At 44.2% G+C, this 18283-nt stretch overlaps 1 long non-coding RNA gene across 1 annotated transcript; it reads right to left on the minus strand.

Moving 5' to 3' along the window:
* Positions 1 to 266: 266 nt before the first annotated feature.
* On the minus strand, positions 267 to 18283 carry LOC145340699 (uncharacterized). The gene is made up of 3 exons (XR_013886280.1): positions 18235 to 18283; positions 2108 to 2153; positions 267 to 332 (listed from the first exon to the last, which is right to left on the minus strand). It is a non-coding gene; the product is annotated as an uncharacterized LOC145340699 (long non-coding RNA).

Raw genomic sequence — 18283 nt, forward strand, 5'->3', positions numbered from 1 at the left:
ATCCCCTGCGAGGATGTGGTGGGAGAGAGCATCAAATTCCCTCTCCCTCAATGAATGAACTGCATTTCAAAAGCAAAATTACTCAACCACTTTCTATCAAATGGAATAAAGGAAGGGTCTGCAACAGTACCTTGACCCTCATTATACACCTGAAGGGCAGGGAGGTGGGCCAGTCTGCAACACTCCTTACAGGTGAATAGCTATTAACCTTCATGGCCTAAGTATTAACTTCTAACAGAAGCATTTGAAAGAGGGATCTCACTCACCCGTTATGCTGCGTTTAGTCAGCCAGTGCTCCTTGTGGCTTCGGCCTCCGAAGGGGACTGGACAGCCTGCAGGTAAGCACGAATTAATTTAATTCTTTGAGGAATCCAGCTTGGGATTGATCAAACAGCTGAACAAAACATTTCTGATTCACATTAGATTCAGATTGGCTATCCAGCTCCATCTTCCTTCACCCACAAAAACCTGTAGTGCCCCTCCGATGAAGAATGTGTGGATCCCAGACCACAAATTACAACAAATTGCATTGATGTAGCACCTTTCACCTAGTAAAATGTCCACAGGCACTGGCATCGGAGGCAGTCCAGGGAAGGATCACTAGGTTGATCCCGGGTAGGGAGGTGTTGAGTACCAAGAACAGTACAGCACAGGAACAGGCCTTTCCGCCCTCTAAGCCTGTTCCAATCATGTTTACCTATCTAGGTCAACCACTTCTATCCCTCTATTCTCTGTCTATTCATTTGTCTATCAAGATAAGTCTTAAATATGAGTAACGTAACTGCCTCAACCACCTCACTTGGTAGTGCATTCCAGGCCTCAACCACCCTCTGTGTAAAAAACCTCCCCTCACACATCTCTCCACTGAACCTTCCTCCCCCTCCTGTACCTTGAATCGTGCCCCCTTGTAATTGTCATTTCTACCCTGGGAAAAAGCTTGCTACTGTTCACCCTATCCACACCCCTCATAACTTCCATAAAGTCCACCTCTCAGCCTCTGTCTTTCCAGGAAGAACAATCTCAGTTTATTCAACCTCTCCTCATAACTTATGCCCTCCATGCCAGGCAACATTCTGGTAAACCTTTTCTGTACTTTCTCCAGAGCCTCACATTCTTCTGACAGTGTGGTGACCAGAATTGGACACAGTATTATAAATGTGGCCTCACCAATGTTTTATACAACTGTAACATAATTTGCCAACTTTTACACTTGATGACCCAACCAATGAAGACAAGCATGCCATATGTTGGGCCTGTACTCATTGTAATTCAGAAGAATGAGAGGCGACCTTATTGAGGCATATAGGAATCTCGGCGGAGTTGGGGGGGGGGGGGAACGGTTGACAGAGTAGATGCTGAGAGGTTGATTCGTCTTGTGGGAGAGTCTAGGATCAGGAGGCATAATCTCAGAGTAAGACAGTTGCTCATTTAAGACAGAGATGAAGAGGAAATTCTTCTCAGAGGGGAGTGAATCTGCGGAATTCTTTATCACTGCAGAGGCTCAATCATTAACAATGTTTAAGGCTGAGACAGACAGATTTTTAATCAGTAAGGAAATCGAGCCCTGTGGGGATAAGGTAGGAAAATGGAATTGAGGATTATCAGATCAATGGTGACCTCATTGAATGGCAGAGCAGACTAGGTGGGCTGAATGGCCTACTTCTGCTCCTACAGGAAGTCATCAGACAAAAACTAACAATGAGGAGTGAATTGAGGAGATATTTGAACAGGTGTCCAAAAGCTTTGCCCTAGATGTAGATTTTAAAGAGTAACATAAAGAAGAAAGGCAGAGAAGGATTGCAGAATTGGTGCAGATTAAATGCTCGGATACCATGGTAAGCAGTGTTGCACTACCTCCATGGTGGGAGAGTGTCATTACAGAGTGACATGTTTACATATACAATTTCCACTGTAAATGTGGTATATTCATTTCTGATGTCCTATAGCCTTTCTTAATCTGTTGGAGCAAATAAAACAAAATTCACATTTTTGCAAGAATTTGGATTGAAAGGGAGCTAGGATACAAAATATTTATTGTATTACTGGTTGAGAACTAATATAAATTTGGATAAATAATACTCTTAGGGTGATTTAGTATTGCACTTACCATCTTTTGGTATGTTCATTTCTGGTGTCCTATAGTCTTTCTTAATCTGTTGGAGCAAACAAAATAAAATTTACATTTATGCAAGACCTTTCATATTAAAACACCACAAAGCACTTTGCACACAACAGTTTACTTTTAGAGTATAGTTACGCTTGCTGTAACACAACAGCTAGCTTACACACAAGGCTCCATCAGGAGAAAACGAAACAAGCAGACGGTTAATCTGTTTGGGTTGAGAGAGAAGGAATGTTGACCAGGACAATGCCCCTACTCTTTCTCGAATAGTACCCTGGGGTCTTTCACATCCTGTTTAACATCTCATCTCAAACTACACCTCATTCTGTATTCAAATAGGGCTGGACCTCACCACCCTCGGGGTCAGAAGGAGAGTGGTACCAACAGAGTCAAGGCTGACAGTTCATAATCCTTCCTCTGAGCTGTTTATAATTCCTTTTCCTTTCTCACTGTCATCTTAAATTACCTGCTCCTCCATTTTGAGCCAATTTGTTTTGTTTGCACATATTTTTCAGAGTAAAGAAAGAACAAACGTGTTCTGACTTCTTATGTTATGTTCCACTCACATGGTTAATGTTTCAGTTTTTTTTGCCATTTTTTTAAATTCAATGGACATGGTTGTGGATCCCAATACCACCAATACTGGGGCTAATTGATCGTAACATTGACCAGGGAGTTCTAGATTAAAAAGCAGAACAGTAAAGTTTCCAGATGTGGGATTAGAAGGGCGAGCCATTGACATGGAGGTGAAACTAGCACAGGCACTATGTGCCAAATGGCCTTCTTCTGCAGTGAGATCATTCCTATATCCTTCAACAACACTTCCCAGTTCAATATCTTTCAGGACATAAACAGTCAAGGGCAAACAAACACTATTGCTTCAATAGAAGCTTGCCCCTCGAGTGCTGACTCTCCCAGAACTGCATCACAGCACCTGCCTGTACTTCTGACATTTGTTTATATCTGGGCTGATAATCTACATTGTGCCAGTGATTCAGTTATGCTCACTACTTCCTATTTCAGCACTGTTGATGCTCTCTTAATTGGTGACAATAAAACAGCTCTGGAATCAAACCATTTCTTAAATGACTGTCAGAAGGAAATTGTGTCATTTCATCGAAATATAGAAAACAGAAGCAGGCGGCCATTTGGCCTTTCAAGTCTGTTCTGCCAGTCGTTGTGATCATGCTAATCATCCAACTCAACAGCCTGATTCCATCTTCCCCCCATATCCTTTCATCCCTTCAGCCCCAAGGGTGATATCTAAAGCTTCTTGAAAACGTATTTTAACCATAACTGCTTTCTGTGGTATTCAATTTCACAGACTTACTACACAGTGCAGAAACGTCTCCTCATCTCAATCCTGAATGGCTTACCCCATATCCTCGGATTGTGGCCACTGGTTCTGAACTCCCCCACTATCAGGAACATCCTTCCTGCATCTATGTTGAATCGTATTAGAATTTGTGGGATTTCCCCCCTCATTCTTCTGAACTTCAGCAAATATAATCTTAACTGATTCTCCTCTTACCTCAGTCCTGCCATCCCTGGAATCAGCCTGGTAAACCTTTGCCGCACTCCCTCGAGAGCAACAACATCCTTCCTCAGATAAGGACACCAAAACTGCACGCAATATTCTAGGTGTAGCCTCACCAAGGCTCTGTATAATTGCAGCAAGACATCCCTGTTCCTGTACTCGAATCCTTTCACTATGAAGGCCAACGTATCATTTGCCTTCTTACTGCTGCTACAATTTTAAACTTTAAACCTTTTACCTTCAGCGGCTAGTGTATGAGGACACCTCAGTCTTGTTGCACATTCTCCTCTCTCAATCTATAGCCATTCAGATAATAATGTGGCTTCCTGCTTTTTGCTACCAAAATGGACAACCTCATATTTATGCACATTATGCTGCACCTGCCATGCATTTGCCAACTCACTCAACTTATCCAAATCACAGTGAAGCATCTCCAAATCCTCCTCACAGCTCACCCTCACACACACAGCTTTGTGGCAACTGCAAATTCAGTCCCCCTCAAAGCTTCTTTGCCCCATGCTTACAGGAATCAATGGTTTCCTTTCTCCCCGCCTTTGCCCCTTCTCTCTCCCCACTACACCGGGATCTTGTTTGTTTCTGGCCCCAGCTAGAGAGGGAGAGATGCTGGATGTTGTGCAGACTAACAGAGGGAGGAAAGAGTGCAGCTCAGTAACCAAATCAATAAAGTAGCCAATGAAATGAAGCTAATAGCAAAGGCAGATTTTGATTATCCACTTAGAAGGTGGCAAAACACAAGTCTAGCACTGGGAATGGGAGCTTCCCTGGAGACATTTACTAATGCAATCAACAATTGCTTCATAGCACCTCGCACGTACACAGCGCTCTGTCTAACAATTGTGGGGGAGGAGGCAGTAGCAGACAGCTAGGAATAACCTCGGAAAAATGAGACCCTTAAAAAAATGTGTACACTGTGGAATCACGTCAGGGTTTGATGTGAGGAGACACAATTGTTCATGAGCACTCAATTCAGTATGCCTAAAATATTGAGTGCTTTGTTGCTAAGTTGATCTGGAAAAGAAAGGTCCACATAACAAGAGAAATTGCTTATCATGCCCTTTCCTCAGCACTGACTGGGGGAAAGAAGCGCCAGTTAAATATTTTAAATCCCCAGTACAGAGGAAACTCTCACATCAAATGATTCAATCCCTTTAGCAACAAATCACTTATGAACAAGGAAAAAAGAAAATTACAGCACAGGAACAGGCCCTTCACCTCTCCAAGCCTGCATTGAACATGCTGGCCGACTGAACTAAAACGCCCTACTCTTCCGGGGACCATAACCCTCTATTCCCGGCGAGGGGAACATAACTTTTGTGTCATCTGCAAACTTACTAATCAATCCAGTTACATTTTTCTCCTATATATATCATAAACAGCAACGGTCTCAGCACTGATCCCTGAGGAACGCCTCTTGTCAGAGCCCTCCATTCAGAAACGTACTCTTCCACTGCTACCCTCTGCCTTCTTTGACCGAGCCAGTTTAGTATCCACCTTGCCAGCTCACCTCTGATCTCATGCGACTTCACCTTCTGCACCAGTCTGCCACGAGGGACCTTGTCAAAGACCTTACTGAAGTCCATATAGACAACATCCACTGTCCTATCCTCAACAATCATCTCTGTCACTTCCTCGAAAAACTCAATCAAGATCATGAGACATGACCTCCCCTTCACAAAACCATGTTGCCTCTCACTGATATGTCCACTTATTTCCAAGTGAGAATAAATCCTGTCTCCTGAATAAGTCCTGAAGAATCCTCTCCAATAATTTCCATACCACTGACGTAAGGCTCACTGACGTGTAATTACCTGGATTATTCTTCTTAAACAAAGAGACAATGTTGGCTATTCTCCAATCCTCTGGGACCTCCCCTGTACGTGGAGATGCCGGCACTGGACTTGGGTAAGCACATAAGAAGTGTCGCAACACCAGGTTAAAGTCCAACGGGTTTATTTGGTAGCACAAGCTTTCGGACTGTCGCTTCTTCTTCAGGCGAGTGAGGAATTGTGTTCACAAACAGAGCACATATAGACACAAACTCAATTTACAAAATAATGGTTGGAATGCGAGTCTTTACAGGTAATTGTGCATGACAACACAGAATTGCTGAGCAGAGACTGATAGCCAAATCCCGCACAAATAAGGACGTCCTCAATCAGGATCTTGGGTTCACGTCAGAGTTTGTAACCCCCATGACTTGTCTGGGTTGCAAAACCTCACTAACCATCCTGGCTGGCGATAATATACACCTCTTTAACTTGTGCTTAACCTTCTCTCTACTCACATTGTCTGTACCTTTAAGATTTGATTACCTGTAAAGACTCGTGTGCCAACTATTACCTTGTAAATTGAGTTTGTGTCTATATGTGCCCTGTTTGTGAACATAACTCCTCACTCACTTGAAGAAGGAGCGACACTCCAAAGCTTGTGCTACCAAATAAACCTGTTGGACTTTAACCTGCTGTTGTGACACTTCTTACTATACTTCCCCTGTAGTCAGTGAGGATCCAAACATTTCTCTCAAGGCCCCAACAATTTCCTCCCTTGCCTCTCTCAGTATTCTGGGGTATATCCCATCAGGCCTTGGGACTTGTCTACCTTAATGTTAATCAAGAACCCCAATAACTCCTCCTTTTTGATCTCAATATGACTCAAACTGTCTACACACCCTTTCCCAGACTCAGCATCCACCAAGTCCTTCTCTTGGTGAATATTGATGCAAAATACTCATTTAACGCCTCACCCATTTCCTTTAACTCCACGCATAGATTCACTTCCTTGCCCTTGAGTGGGCCAACCCTCTCCCTGGCTACCCTCTTGCTCTTCACATATGTATAAAAAGCCTTGGGATTTTCCTTAATTTTGCTGGCCAATAACTTTTTTGTGACCCCTTTTAGCCCTCTTTACTTAAGTTTCTTTCTACTTTCCTTGTATTCCACACTTGCTTCCTGTGTTCCCGGCTTCCTAGCTTTGACAAATGCTTCCTTACTCTGACTAGGCTCGCAATATCTCTTGTTATCCAAGGTTCCTAAAACTTGCCATACTTATCCTTCATCCTTACAGGAATGTGCCGGTCCTGAACCCCTATTAACTTACACCTGGAAGTTTTCCATATGCCAGATGTTGATTTGCCCTCAAACATCTGCCCCCAGTCTACATTCTTCATCTCCTGTCTAATATTGTTGTAATTAGCCTCCCCCCAGTTTAGCACTTAGATGAAGACAAGTATAGTCCTCAAGGTCATCAGTACCTTAAAGCTTACTGAATTGTGATCACTGTTCCCACACTGCTCCCCTACTGAAACATCAACCACCTGGCCGCGCTCTTTCCCCAATACCAGATCCAGTATGGCACCTTCCCTAATTGGATTATCTACATACTGTTTCAAGAAGCCTTCCTGGATGCTCTTTATGCCCCTAGCACTAAAGTGAGCCCCAGTCAATACAGGGTAAGTTAAAATCTTCCACCACAACAACCCTGTTACTTTTTACACCTTGCCAAAATGTGCCTACATATGTTTCTCAATCTCCCTCTGGCTGTTGGGTGGCCTATACTAAACCCCAACACTGTGACTACACCCTCTCTATTGCTGAGCTCTATCTACATTGCCTCACTCTATGAGCCCTCCGAGGTGTCTTCCCGGGGTACAGCTGTGATGTTCTCCTTAACCAGTAGTGCCACTCCCCCACCCCTTTTACATCCCCCTCTATCCCGCCTGAAACATCTGTATCCAGGTAAGCTGCCAATCCTGTCCTTCCCTTAACCAAACCTCTGTAATGGCAACATCATCATCAGTTCCCAGTATTAATCCAAGCTCTAAGTTCATCTGCCTTACCTGTTACATGTCTCACATTGAAACAAATGCACTTCAGTCCACTAGACCTTCTTTGGTTAGCAACCTCACCCTGCCTGTTCTTTCTCTGAGTCTTACTGGACCTACTCTCTGGTTCCCCTTCAGCTAATTCACCTTTACTTTGGTTCCCACCCTCCTGCCAAACTAGTTTAAACCCTCCCATGTGGCACTAGCAAACTTCCCGGCCAGAATATTTGTGCCCTTCCAGTTTAGATGCAACCAGTCCTTCTTGTACAGGTCTCACCTGCCCTGGAAGAGATCCCAATGGTCCAGGTATCTGAAACCCTCCCTCCTACACCAGCTGTTTAGCCACGTGTTGAGCTGCACTATCTTTCTGTTCCTAGCCTGGCTGGCACGTGGCACAGGGAGAAATCCTGAGATTATAACCCGAGAAGTTCTGCTTTTTAACTTTCTACCTATCTCTCTAAACTGCTGCTGCAGGACTGCATCACTCTTCCTGCCTATGTCATTAGTACCAATATGCACCACAACCTCTGCCTGTTCGCCCTCTCCCTTCAGAATGCTTTCTGCCCATTCAGAGACACCCTGGAGGCAACATACCATCCTAGAATCTCTTTCACATCTACAGAAGTGCCTATCTGCACCCCAAACTATAGAATCCCCTATAACTATTGCTCTAGTGCTCCTTGCGGAGGCAGCCACTGTCAGGGGGCAGGGGGAGTCTGGTTTTCAGGTGTGGTGAACAGCAGAGGGGGTTGTGAGCAATGGGAGGGGGTGTGTGTGAGCAACGGGAGGGGGTGTGTGTGAGCAACGGTGGGGAGTTGCTGTAAGTGGGGGTCTGGTTTAGGGGTGGGGTGAACAGCGGGGGAGGGGGGGAGGCGGGGAGGGTGAGTAGTGGGAGGGGCAGGAGGAGTTGTGAGCAGTGGGGGGGGGGGGAACGCAGGGTGTGCGATGAGCAGTGGGGGGCAGAGGCTGGAGGGTCGGGGGGCTTTGGGAGGAGGCAGGGGGGTGTGGTGAGCAGTGGAAGGGGGAGAGGCAGAGGGTTTGAGAGTCGAGGGAGGGGGTTGCTGTCAGTGGGTGGTTTGGGTTTCACTACACCAAGCTGGGCGACACTGTAAAACATCAGCAGCAGCTTGTGGGAGAGGAGGTAAAAATGGTGGACAGCACCACCTAGCCGTGACCACAGACATTGTTTCAAACCTCAGGATTTATCACACCTTAAATATGGGAGAATGTTATCCTCCCTCTCCCTTCTCATCTGTCTATTCTGGCACTTTCAATATTACAAAACAGAATATTATTCAGTATTTAAACAAAATCAACACTAACATGTGGCAATGAGTCTGAAGAAACTGGATTTGTTTGAAATATAGCAGAGTTTTAAGGGAATTTGTGAAGAGTTTTGGTAGAGTGAATAAGAAGACAATGTTCCGGTGGCAGGAAGGTTGAATGATGCCCTTGACATTTAGGCAGCAGTTGACAGAGTGTGGCATCAAGTAGCCCCAACAAAATTGCAGTCAGTGGGAATCAGCGAGAAACTCTCCATTCTTTCCTAACACAGAGGAAGATGGTTGTGGTTGCAGAAGGTCAGTCATCTCAGCTCCAAGACATCTCTGCAGGAGTTCCTCAGAGTAGTGACCTCGACCTAACCATTTTTAGCTGCTTCATCAATGACCTTCCCTCCATCATAATGTCAGAAGTTGGGATGTTTGCCGGTGACTGCACAATGTTCAGTACCATTCAGCGACTCCTCAGATACTAAGTTGAAAAGTGGCGAATGGTAGAAGGCAGGGAATTATAGGGCAATGAGTTTAACATCTATTATTGGCAAGACATTGACTCAGTTACAGGACATAAAGGGTGATGGCATATGGCTGCTTTAGTGACTGGAAGCCAGAGTCCAGTGGCATATCATAGGGATCTGTGCTAGGTCGCCTACTAGTCACTATTTATATAAATGACATTGATGGCTATGTGGGGCATAGGATTAGTAAGTTTATTGATGACACAAAGATTGATCGGATGATTAACAGTGAGGTGGAGTGTTGGGCTACAAGAAGATATAGACAGAATGGTCAAATGGGCAGTTAAGTGGCAGATGGAACTTAACTCTGAAAAGTGTGAGGTGGTGCACTTTGGAAGGAGTAATTGGACAAGGAAGCATTCAGTGAATGGTAGGACACTAGGAAGTTCTATGGAACAAAGGGACCTTGATGTGTTTGCCCATAGATCTCTGAAGCTGCCAGGACACGGTTAGTAGGATGTCAACCCTAGTCAACATGGTGTTATGAAAGGTAAATCATGTTTCACAAATGTGCTTGAATTCTTTGAGGATGTAACAGGGAGAGTAGATAGAGGGGGAACCTGGGTATTTAGATTTCCAAAAGGCATTTGACAAGGTGTTGCACAAGAACCTGATGCATTAGGTAAAAGCCCATAGAACGGCAGGAAATGAGTTAGCGTGGTCCAACACATTATCTCTAAGTTTAGGGAACCCTGGATGTCAAGAACTATTCAGGACTTGATAACAATGGAGAGAAAGGCTTTTGGCAAGTCCAAAGAGAACAATTCAGTTGTGGTCTTGCAGGAGTATAGGAAGTGCAAGGGGGAACTTAAGAAAGAAATTAAAAGAACAAAAAGGGAGCATGAGAAAGGACTTGTGAATAAGATTAGGAAGAATCCTGAGATATTCTATAAATACATTAAGGGAAAGAGGTTAACTAGGAAAGAATAGGGCCCATTAGAAAGCAAGAGGTCGATATGTGTGTGTGAAGCCACAGAATATTATATAAGGGTGGGAAATCAATACTTCTCATTAGTTTTCACTCAGTTAAAGGGGAATGAAGGTACTACCAAACAACTCAAGAACAGTTACATCCCTGCTGCCATTAGACATGAGTTTTTTTAAATGTATTAGTGAAACAAATAGGCTTACATTAACACTGCAATGAAGTTACAATGAAAACCCCCTAACCACCACACTCCGGTGTCTGTTCAGGTCACACTGAGGAAAAATTTAGCATGGCCAATACAACTAACCAGCATGTCTTTCAGACTATGGGAGCAAACTGAAGCACCTGGGGGAAACCATGCAGACATGGGGAGAATGTGCAGACTCCACACAGACAGTGCCCAAGCCGGGAATTAAACCTGGGTGTCTGGTGCTGTGAGGCAGCATTGCTATCCACTGTGCCGCCCTATGGACTTACCGAATATTAAGCTGATCTTTTTCTCACCCTAGCTATGATTATAACACTATGTTCTGCGTCCTCTCCATTCCTTCTCCCCTTATATACTCTACAAACAGTATGTTTTGTCTGCTTATCATGTAAGAAACAATACTTTTCACTGTATCCCAATACAAGTGACAACAACAAATCAAATCAAAAAGGATTCAGGAAAAGGGACTGTGAGGAACTGGCACAGTATGATTTGATTTGATTTGATTTATTATTGTCACAAGTATTAACATACAGTGAAAAAAAGAAAATGAGAGAGTGCAGAATGTAGTGTTACAGTCATAGCTAGGGTGTAGAGAAAGATCAAATTAATGCAAGGTAGGTCCATTCAAAAGTCTGACAGCAGCAGGGAAGAAGTTGTTCTTGAGTTGGTGGGACTTCAGACTTTTATATCATTTTCCCGATGGAAGAAGGCGGAAGAAAGAATGTGCGGAGTGCATGGGGTCCTTGATTATGCTGGTTGCTTTGCCAAGGCAGTGGGAAGTGTAGACAGAGTCAATAGATGGGAGGTTGGTTTGCATGATGGATTGGGCTACATTCATGACCTTTTGTAGTTCCTTGCAGTCTTGGTTAGAGCAGGACCCATACCAACATAGGAAATTAGATGGTATTGGAGGCTCTGCTGGATTTTAAAATGGACAAATCCCCATGCCCGGATGAATTGTTTTCCAGGCAGGAAATAGCAGGAGCTCTGACATGAATTTTTAATTCTTCTCTGGCCACATGAAGAGATGAATCAGGGAATTACAGACTGGCGAGACTCACATCAGTGGAAGGGAAACTACTGGAGAAAATTCTGAAGGAGAAAATTAATCTCCACTTGGAAAGGCATGGGTTAATTAGGAATAGTCAGCATGGCTTTGTCACAGGGAGGTCATGCCTAACAAATTTGATAAGAATATTTTAGAAATGTGATCGGGTGTGTGGATGAGGGAAGTGCAATTGATGTAGTTTATATGGATCTTTAGCAAAGTATTTGACAAGGTCCCATATGGTAGGCTGATGGAGAAGATTAAAGCATGAGCAATTCAGGGAAACTTGGTGAGATAGATCCGAAATTGGCCTAGTAATAGGATGGTAGAAGGCTGTTTGAGTGACCAGTAGTGTAACACAAGGTTCAGTGCTGGGTCCCTTATTGTTTTATACATAAATGATAAAGACGATAATGTGGGGGAATAATAAGCAGGTTTGCAGATGACACTAAGACTGGTAGGGTAGTTAATAGTGAAGAAGATAGTGAAGGGGCGGCACGGTAGCACAGTGATTAGCACTGCTGCTTCACAGCTCCAGGGACCTGGGTTCGATTCCCGGCTCGGGTCACTGTCTGTGTGGAGTTTGCATGTTCTCCTCGTGTCTGCGTGGGTTTCCTCCAGGTGCTCCAGTTTCCTCCCTCAGTCTATGTGCGGGTTAGGTTGATTGGCCATGCTAAAATTGCCCCTTAGTGTACTAGGATGCTTAGGTTAGAGGGATAGTGGGTAAAATATGTAGGGATATAGGGTTAGGGCCTGGTTGGGATTGTGGTCGGTGCAGACTTTATGGGCCGAAGGGCCTCTTTCTACACTGTAGGGTTCTATGATTTTAAGATTGTAAGTTACAGGAAGATAAAGATGGGTTGGTCAGATGGACAGAACAGTGGCAGATGATGTTTAACCCTAATAAATGTGAAGTGATACACTTTGGAAGAAGTAACAAGACAAGGCAGTATTTATGAATGGCAGGACACTGGGAAGCTCAGAGGACAGAGGGATCTTGAGAGTAATTATTCACAGATCCCTGAAGGTGGAAGAGCAGGAGAATAGGGTAGTTAAAAAGGCACATGGGACACTGGCTTTAATCAGTTGTGATATAGAGTACAGGAGCAAGGAGGTAATGTTGGGGCTGTACAGAGCGTTGGTTAGGCCACAGCAGGAGTACTGTGTGCAGCTCTGATCACCTCACTATAGGAAGGATGTGATTGCACTACAGGGGATGCACAGGAGGTTCACCAGAATGCTGCCTGGGATGAAGCGTTTGAGCTGTAAGGAGACTAGATAGGCTTGGATTGTTTTCTCTAGAGTAGAGAAGGCGGAGGGGGAGATATGATTGAGCTGTATATTTGCAGGAAGCATAAAGACTGACACTAAGAGTTTCTGTAGCGACATGAAGAGAAAGAGATTGGTGAAGACAAATGTAAGTCCCCTACAGACTGAAACGGGGGAAATGTATGATAGGGGATAAAGAAATGGCTGAGTAATTGAACACATACTTTGATTCTGTCTCCAAAAAAGACATAAATCAGATACCAGAAATGATAGAGAATGCAAGCAAAATTTAGTGAGAGAGAAGAACTGAGGGAGATCAGTATTAGTAGAGAAATGGTGCTGGGAAAATTGATCAGACTGAAGGCAGATAAATCCCCAAAGCCTGATAATCTACATCCCAGAGTACTTAAGGAAGTGGCTCTCAAAATTGTGGATGCATTGGTGGTCATATTCCAGGATTCTATAGACTCTGGAACAGTTCCTGCAGATTGGAGGGTAGCGAACATCACTCCAATATTTAAAAAGAGAGGTAGAGAGGAAATAGACCAGAAAGCTTAACATCAGTAGTGGGGGAAATTCTCAAATCCACTGTCAAGGACTTTATAGCAGAGCATTTAGAAAGCAGTGGCAGGATCAGACAGAGTCAGCATGGATATATGAAGGGGAAATCATGCTTGACAAATCTGTTGGAATTCTATGAAGATGTAACTAGTAGAGTTGACAAGGGGGAGCTAGTCGATGTGATATATTTAGACTTTGAGAAAGCATGTGACAAAGTCTCGCACAAGAGATTATCGCATGGGATTGGAGAAGTGTATTGAGATGGATAGAAAATGGGTTGGTAGAGAGAAAGCAAAGAGTAGGGATTAATGAGTGCTTTTCAAATTGGGAAGTAATAATTAGTGGGGTGCCAAAGGGATCGGTGCTGGGACCCAGCTATTCACAACATATGTCAATGACTTGGAGGAGGGAACCAAATGTAATATCTCAAAGTTTGCAGATGATACCAAGTTGGCTGGGAGAGTGAACTTTGCTGAGGATGCAGAGATCCTTCAGAATGATCTGGACAGGTTGGGTGAGTGGTCAAATCAATGGCAAATGCAGTACAATTTGGATAAATGTGAGGTTATTCACTTTGGAAGCAAAAACAAGGTGACAGATTACTACCTGAATGGCTGTAAATTGGCAGGTGTAGCAAGATTCGGGTGTCCTTGTGCACCAGTTGCTGAAGGTAAGCATGCAGGTGCAGCAGACAGTAAAGAAAGCAAACGGTATGTTGGCCTTTATAGCGAGAGATTTTGAGTACAGGACCAAAGATTTGTCGTTGCAAATATACAGGGCCTTGGTGAGGCCACACCTACAGTACTGTGTGCAGTTTTGGTCTCCTTTTCTGAGGAAGGCTGTTCTTGCTCTCGAGGGAGTGCACTGAAGGTTTACCAGACTGATTCCGGGGATGGCAGGTCTGATGTATGAGGAGAGACTGATAAGTTAGGATTGTTTTCGCTGGAGTTCAGATGAATGAGGGAGGACCTCAATGAGACCAGGACTGGACAGGGTAGATGCAGGGAGGATGTTTCAGAGGTCACAGTCTGAGGATTCAGGATAGACCATTTAGGATGAAGATGAGGAGACATTTCTTCAAGAGTGGTGAGTCTGTGGAATTCATTACCACAGGAAGTAGTTGATGCCAAAACACTGAATGTATTCAACAGGCAGTTGGATATAGCAACTGGGGCAAATGGGATCAGGTAATGGGGAGAAAGCAGGATTATGCTATTGAGTTGGATGATCAGCCATGATTGTAATGAATGGCAGAGTAGGTTTGAAGGGCCTGCTCCTATCTTCTATGTATAACATTATGAAGGGTATAGACAGGGTGAGTAGAGAGCAGCTGTTCAGTAATAAGGGGTCAATCATGAGGGTCAGGGGATTTAAGATTTTTGTTTTCAGTCAGAGGATGGTGGGAATCTGGAATGCGCTGCCTGGGAAGATAGTGGAGGCCAGAAACCTTGCAACATCTACAAAGTATTTGGATGAGCACTTGAAACATCATAACATTCAAGGGTACAGGCAAGTACTAAAAAATGGAATTAGCTCAACTTTAATGTTAGTTGTCAATGCAGACCTGTACAAAAGGCCTTTACGACTCAATGGATTGAAAACTGGCTGTCAGATAGAAAACATGGAGTTGGAAATAAATGGGTCCTTTCCGGAATGGAAAGACATACTAGTGGAGTACCACAGGGATCGGTTCGCTATGTACATTAATGAACTGGAGGAAGGAACAGAATGAAAGGCTTCCATATTCTGTCAATGATACAAAGATAGGTGAAAGGGCAGGTTGTGATGAGGATACTGTGATTCTACAGCGGGATACAGACAGATTGGGTTATTGGGCAAAAACCTGGCAAATGGAGTTTAATGTAGGGAAGTGTAAGGTCACACACTTTGGTGGAGGAGTCAAAAGGCAGATTATTATCTAAATGGAAAGAGACTGCAGGTGAGTGAAGTACAGAGGGATCTGGGTGTTCTAGTGCATGAATCACAAAAATCTAGCAGGCAGGTCCAACGAGTAGCTACAATGGCAAATAGCATTTTGAACTTTACTGCAAAAGCGTTGAAGTTTAAAAATAGGGAGGTGTTGGTGAGGCCACATCTGGAATACTGTGTACAGTTTTAGTCCCCTTACCTAAAAAAGGATATAGTAACACTGGAGGCAGTCCGAAGGAGATTCACAGGCTAATTCCTGGGATGAGAGGGTTATCCTAGCAAGAGGAACTAAATAATCTGGGTCTGTATTCCTTGGCGTTTAGAAGATGGAGGGTTGACCTTATTCAAACATATACAATGCCGAGGGGGTTTGACAGAGTAGATGGTGAGATGTTTTCACTAGTGGGAGAGTCTCGAACAAGGGGACATTGCTACAAGGTAAAGGCTACTCATTTCAAACTGAGGTGCGCACAATTTCTTCTCGCAGAGGGTGGTGAATCTCTGGAATTCTCTGCCCCAATGGGTGGTAGAGGAGTTTGGATTATTAGAAGTATTCCAAGTGGAGGTGGATAAATATTTGATAGATCGAGGAATAGAGGGCTATAGGGAAATGGCACAAAAAAGCAGCTGAGACCAATATAGATAGACCCTGATCCTGAAGGTCGGAGCAAGATTGAAGGGCCTGGTGGCCTCCCCCTGCTTCTATTTCTTGTGTCCTTACAAAGTCACCTGTGTCAAAATGCAGCAATATCCAGGTTAGTGCTGACCGGTGGCAAGTAACATTCGTGCTTCACACATTCCAGGCAATGACCATCTCCAATAACAGAGAATCTAACCACTGCCCCATGTTATCAATGGCATTAACATCACTGAATCGCTTTCTTATCAACACTCTGGGGTTACCATTGACCAGAAACTAAACAAGGCTAACCATATAAATACTACTACAGCAGGTCAAGGGCTGGGAATCCTCTGGTGAGTGACTCACCTCCTGACTCCCCGAAGTCTGTCCACCATCTACAGGACACAAACCCACCAGCTTAAATATTCACTTCCTCCTCACTGCCAGCCCACAGTGATGGGTGTACTATATACCAGATACAATGCAGTACCTCACCAAAACTCCTCTGACAGTATCTTCAAAACTTGTGATTTCTACCACCTAGATCCTAGAATGGCAAGAGCAGCAGATGCATAAAAATGCCACCACCTGCAAGTCCTTTCCAAGTCATAAACCACCCTGACTTGGAAATATCTGTCACTAGATCAAAAATCTAGAACTCCCTAACAACTCTGCAGGTGGTGCCCACATCATAAGAGCTACAGTAGTTCAAGCAGGCAGCTCGCCACCACCTTCTCAAGGACAATTAGGGGTGGACTAAAAAATGCTGACCTTGCCACTGACACCTGCATCCCATAGAAGAATGAAGAGAAAGTTACCAGAATGATGGTATGGATAGACATGACATTCAGATTCGTTGAGATTTGAAATTATATAACGGCATTTAAACTAAAAAGAGCAGTTACATTAATTAAATAATCACAAAGGAGGGGGGCAGCATGGTGGCACAGTGATTCGTATTGATGCCTCACAGTGCCAGGGACCCAAGTTCAATTCCCAGCTTGAGTCACTGTCTGTGTGGAGTCTGCACATTCTCCTCATGTTTGCGTGGGTTTCCTCCGGGTGCTCCAGTTTCCTCCCACAGTGCAATGATGTGCACGTTAGGTGGATCGGAAATGGTAAATTGCTCCTTAGTGTCAGGGGGATTAGCAAGGTAAACACGTGGGGCTACAGGGATAGGGTGGGGCTGGTCAGGGTGTGGTCAGTACAGACTCGATGGGCTGAATGTGCTCCTTCTGCACTGTAGGGATTCTATAGTACAAATATACAAATTAAAAGGATTCTTCAGGACCCAAGTCATATTGGATTTGAAACGTTAACTTGTTTCTCCTTCCACAGATGCTGCCAAACCAGCTGAGTTTTTCCAGCACTTGTTATTTTTATTTCAGACCTCCAGCATCAGCAGTATTTTGCTTTTAGAAATACATGGTTCTACCAATCAGGAAAGGATGAACAGGTAAAGGCTGAGAAATGACCTAAAACAGATCTTTAAAATTATGAATTTTTTTTATAGACACAGAATCCAACCGCAATTAGGGATCATAATTGTAACAGTCATTAATAAATCCAATGGGGAATTCAGGAGAAAATTATTTACCTGGAGAGTGTGGAATCGATACCACAGGGAGAGGGGGAGAAAGTGGGACTTGCTATCACAGACAGTAGGGGAGAACATGGGACTCGCTCCCACGGAGATCAGGGGAGAGTGTGGGACTCGCTCCCACAGGGAGCGGGGGAAGAATGTGGGAACCTGCTCCCATGGAGCGTTGATTCCTGGCTTAGTTAGCATCTGTGTGGAGTTTGCACATTCTGCCTGGACTTCCTCCAGGTGCTCTGGTTTACTCCCATAGTCCAAAAGACATGCTGGTTATGTGCATTGACCTGAATGGGCACCGGAGTATGACGATTCGGGGAATTTCACAGTAACTTTATTGCAGCGTTAATGTAAGCCTAAAGAGGAAAATCTCAGTGGTCTAGCTACACTGTAAGGAGAGATAAGAGCTGACGTTTCAAGTCCAGATGACCCTCTGTCAAGGCTACATGTAAAGCTAAATGTAAGCCTACTTTTGACTAATAAATAAACATAACACAACGAGGTCAACGTGGGGGTGGGGAGGGCTGGATAAACACAGGAGGGAGAAAGGGATAGGTTATGGTGATAAGGGAATTAATTTGGCTTCAAACTCGAGCACAAATGGGTTGGCCCTTTCTGTTATGACCTGAAGTCGATGTCGCTTAGCAGACAGAGTATTTGCACAGTGATCATTGCCCTTACACACAAAGCGCCTGAGGACTCTCTAACCAGGTGAGCAATGGAACAATGGTATGCAGGACCTGCTAGGCTTCCCAATGCTTGTCAAAGGTTTACCTGGCAGCACCAGCCCCCACAGCCACTCCAGCAGCTTTCTGTTCCACGG

The sequence above is a fragment of the Carcharhinus amblyrhynchos genome, unplaced genomic scaffold, assembly GCF_965287045.1.
Source record: "Carcharhinus amblyrhynchos unplaced genomic scaffold, sCarAmb.v2.hapA chromosome_1307, whole genome shotgun sequence".
Lineage (NCBI taxonomy): Eukaryota > Metazoa > Chordata > Chondrichthyes > Carcharhiniformes > Carcharhinidae > Carcharhinus > Carcharhinus amblyrhynchos.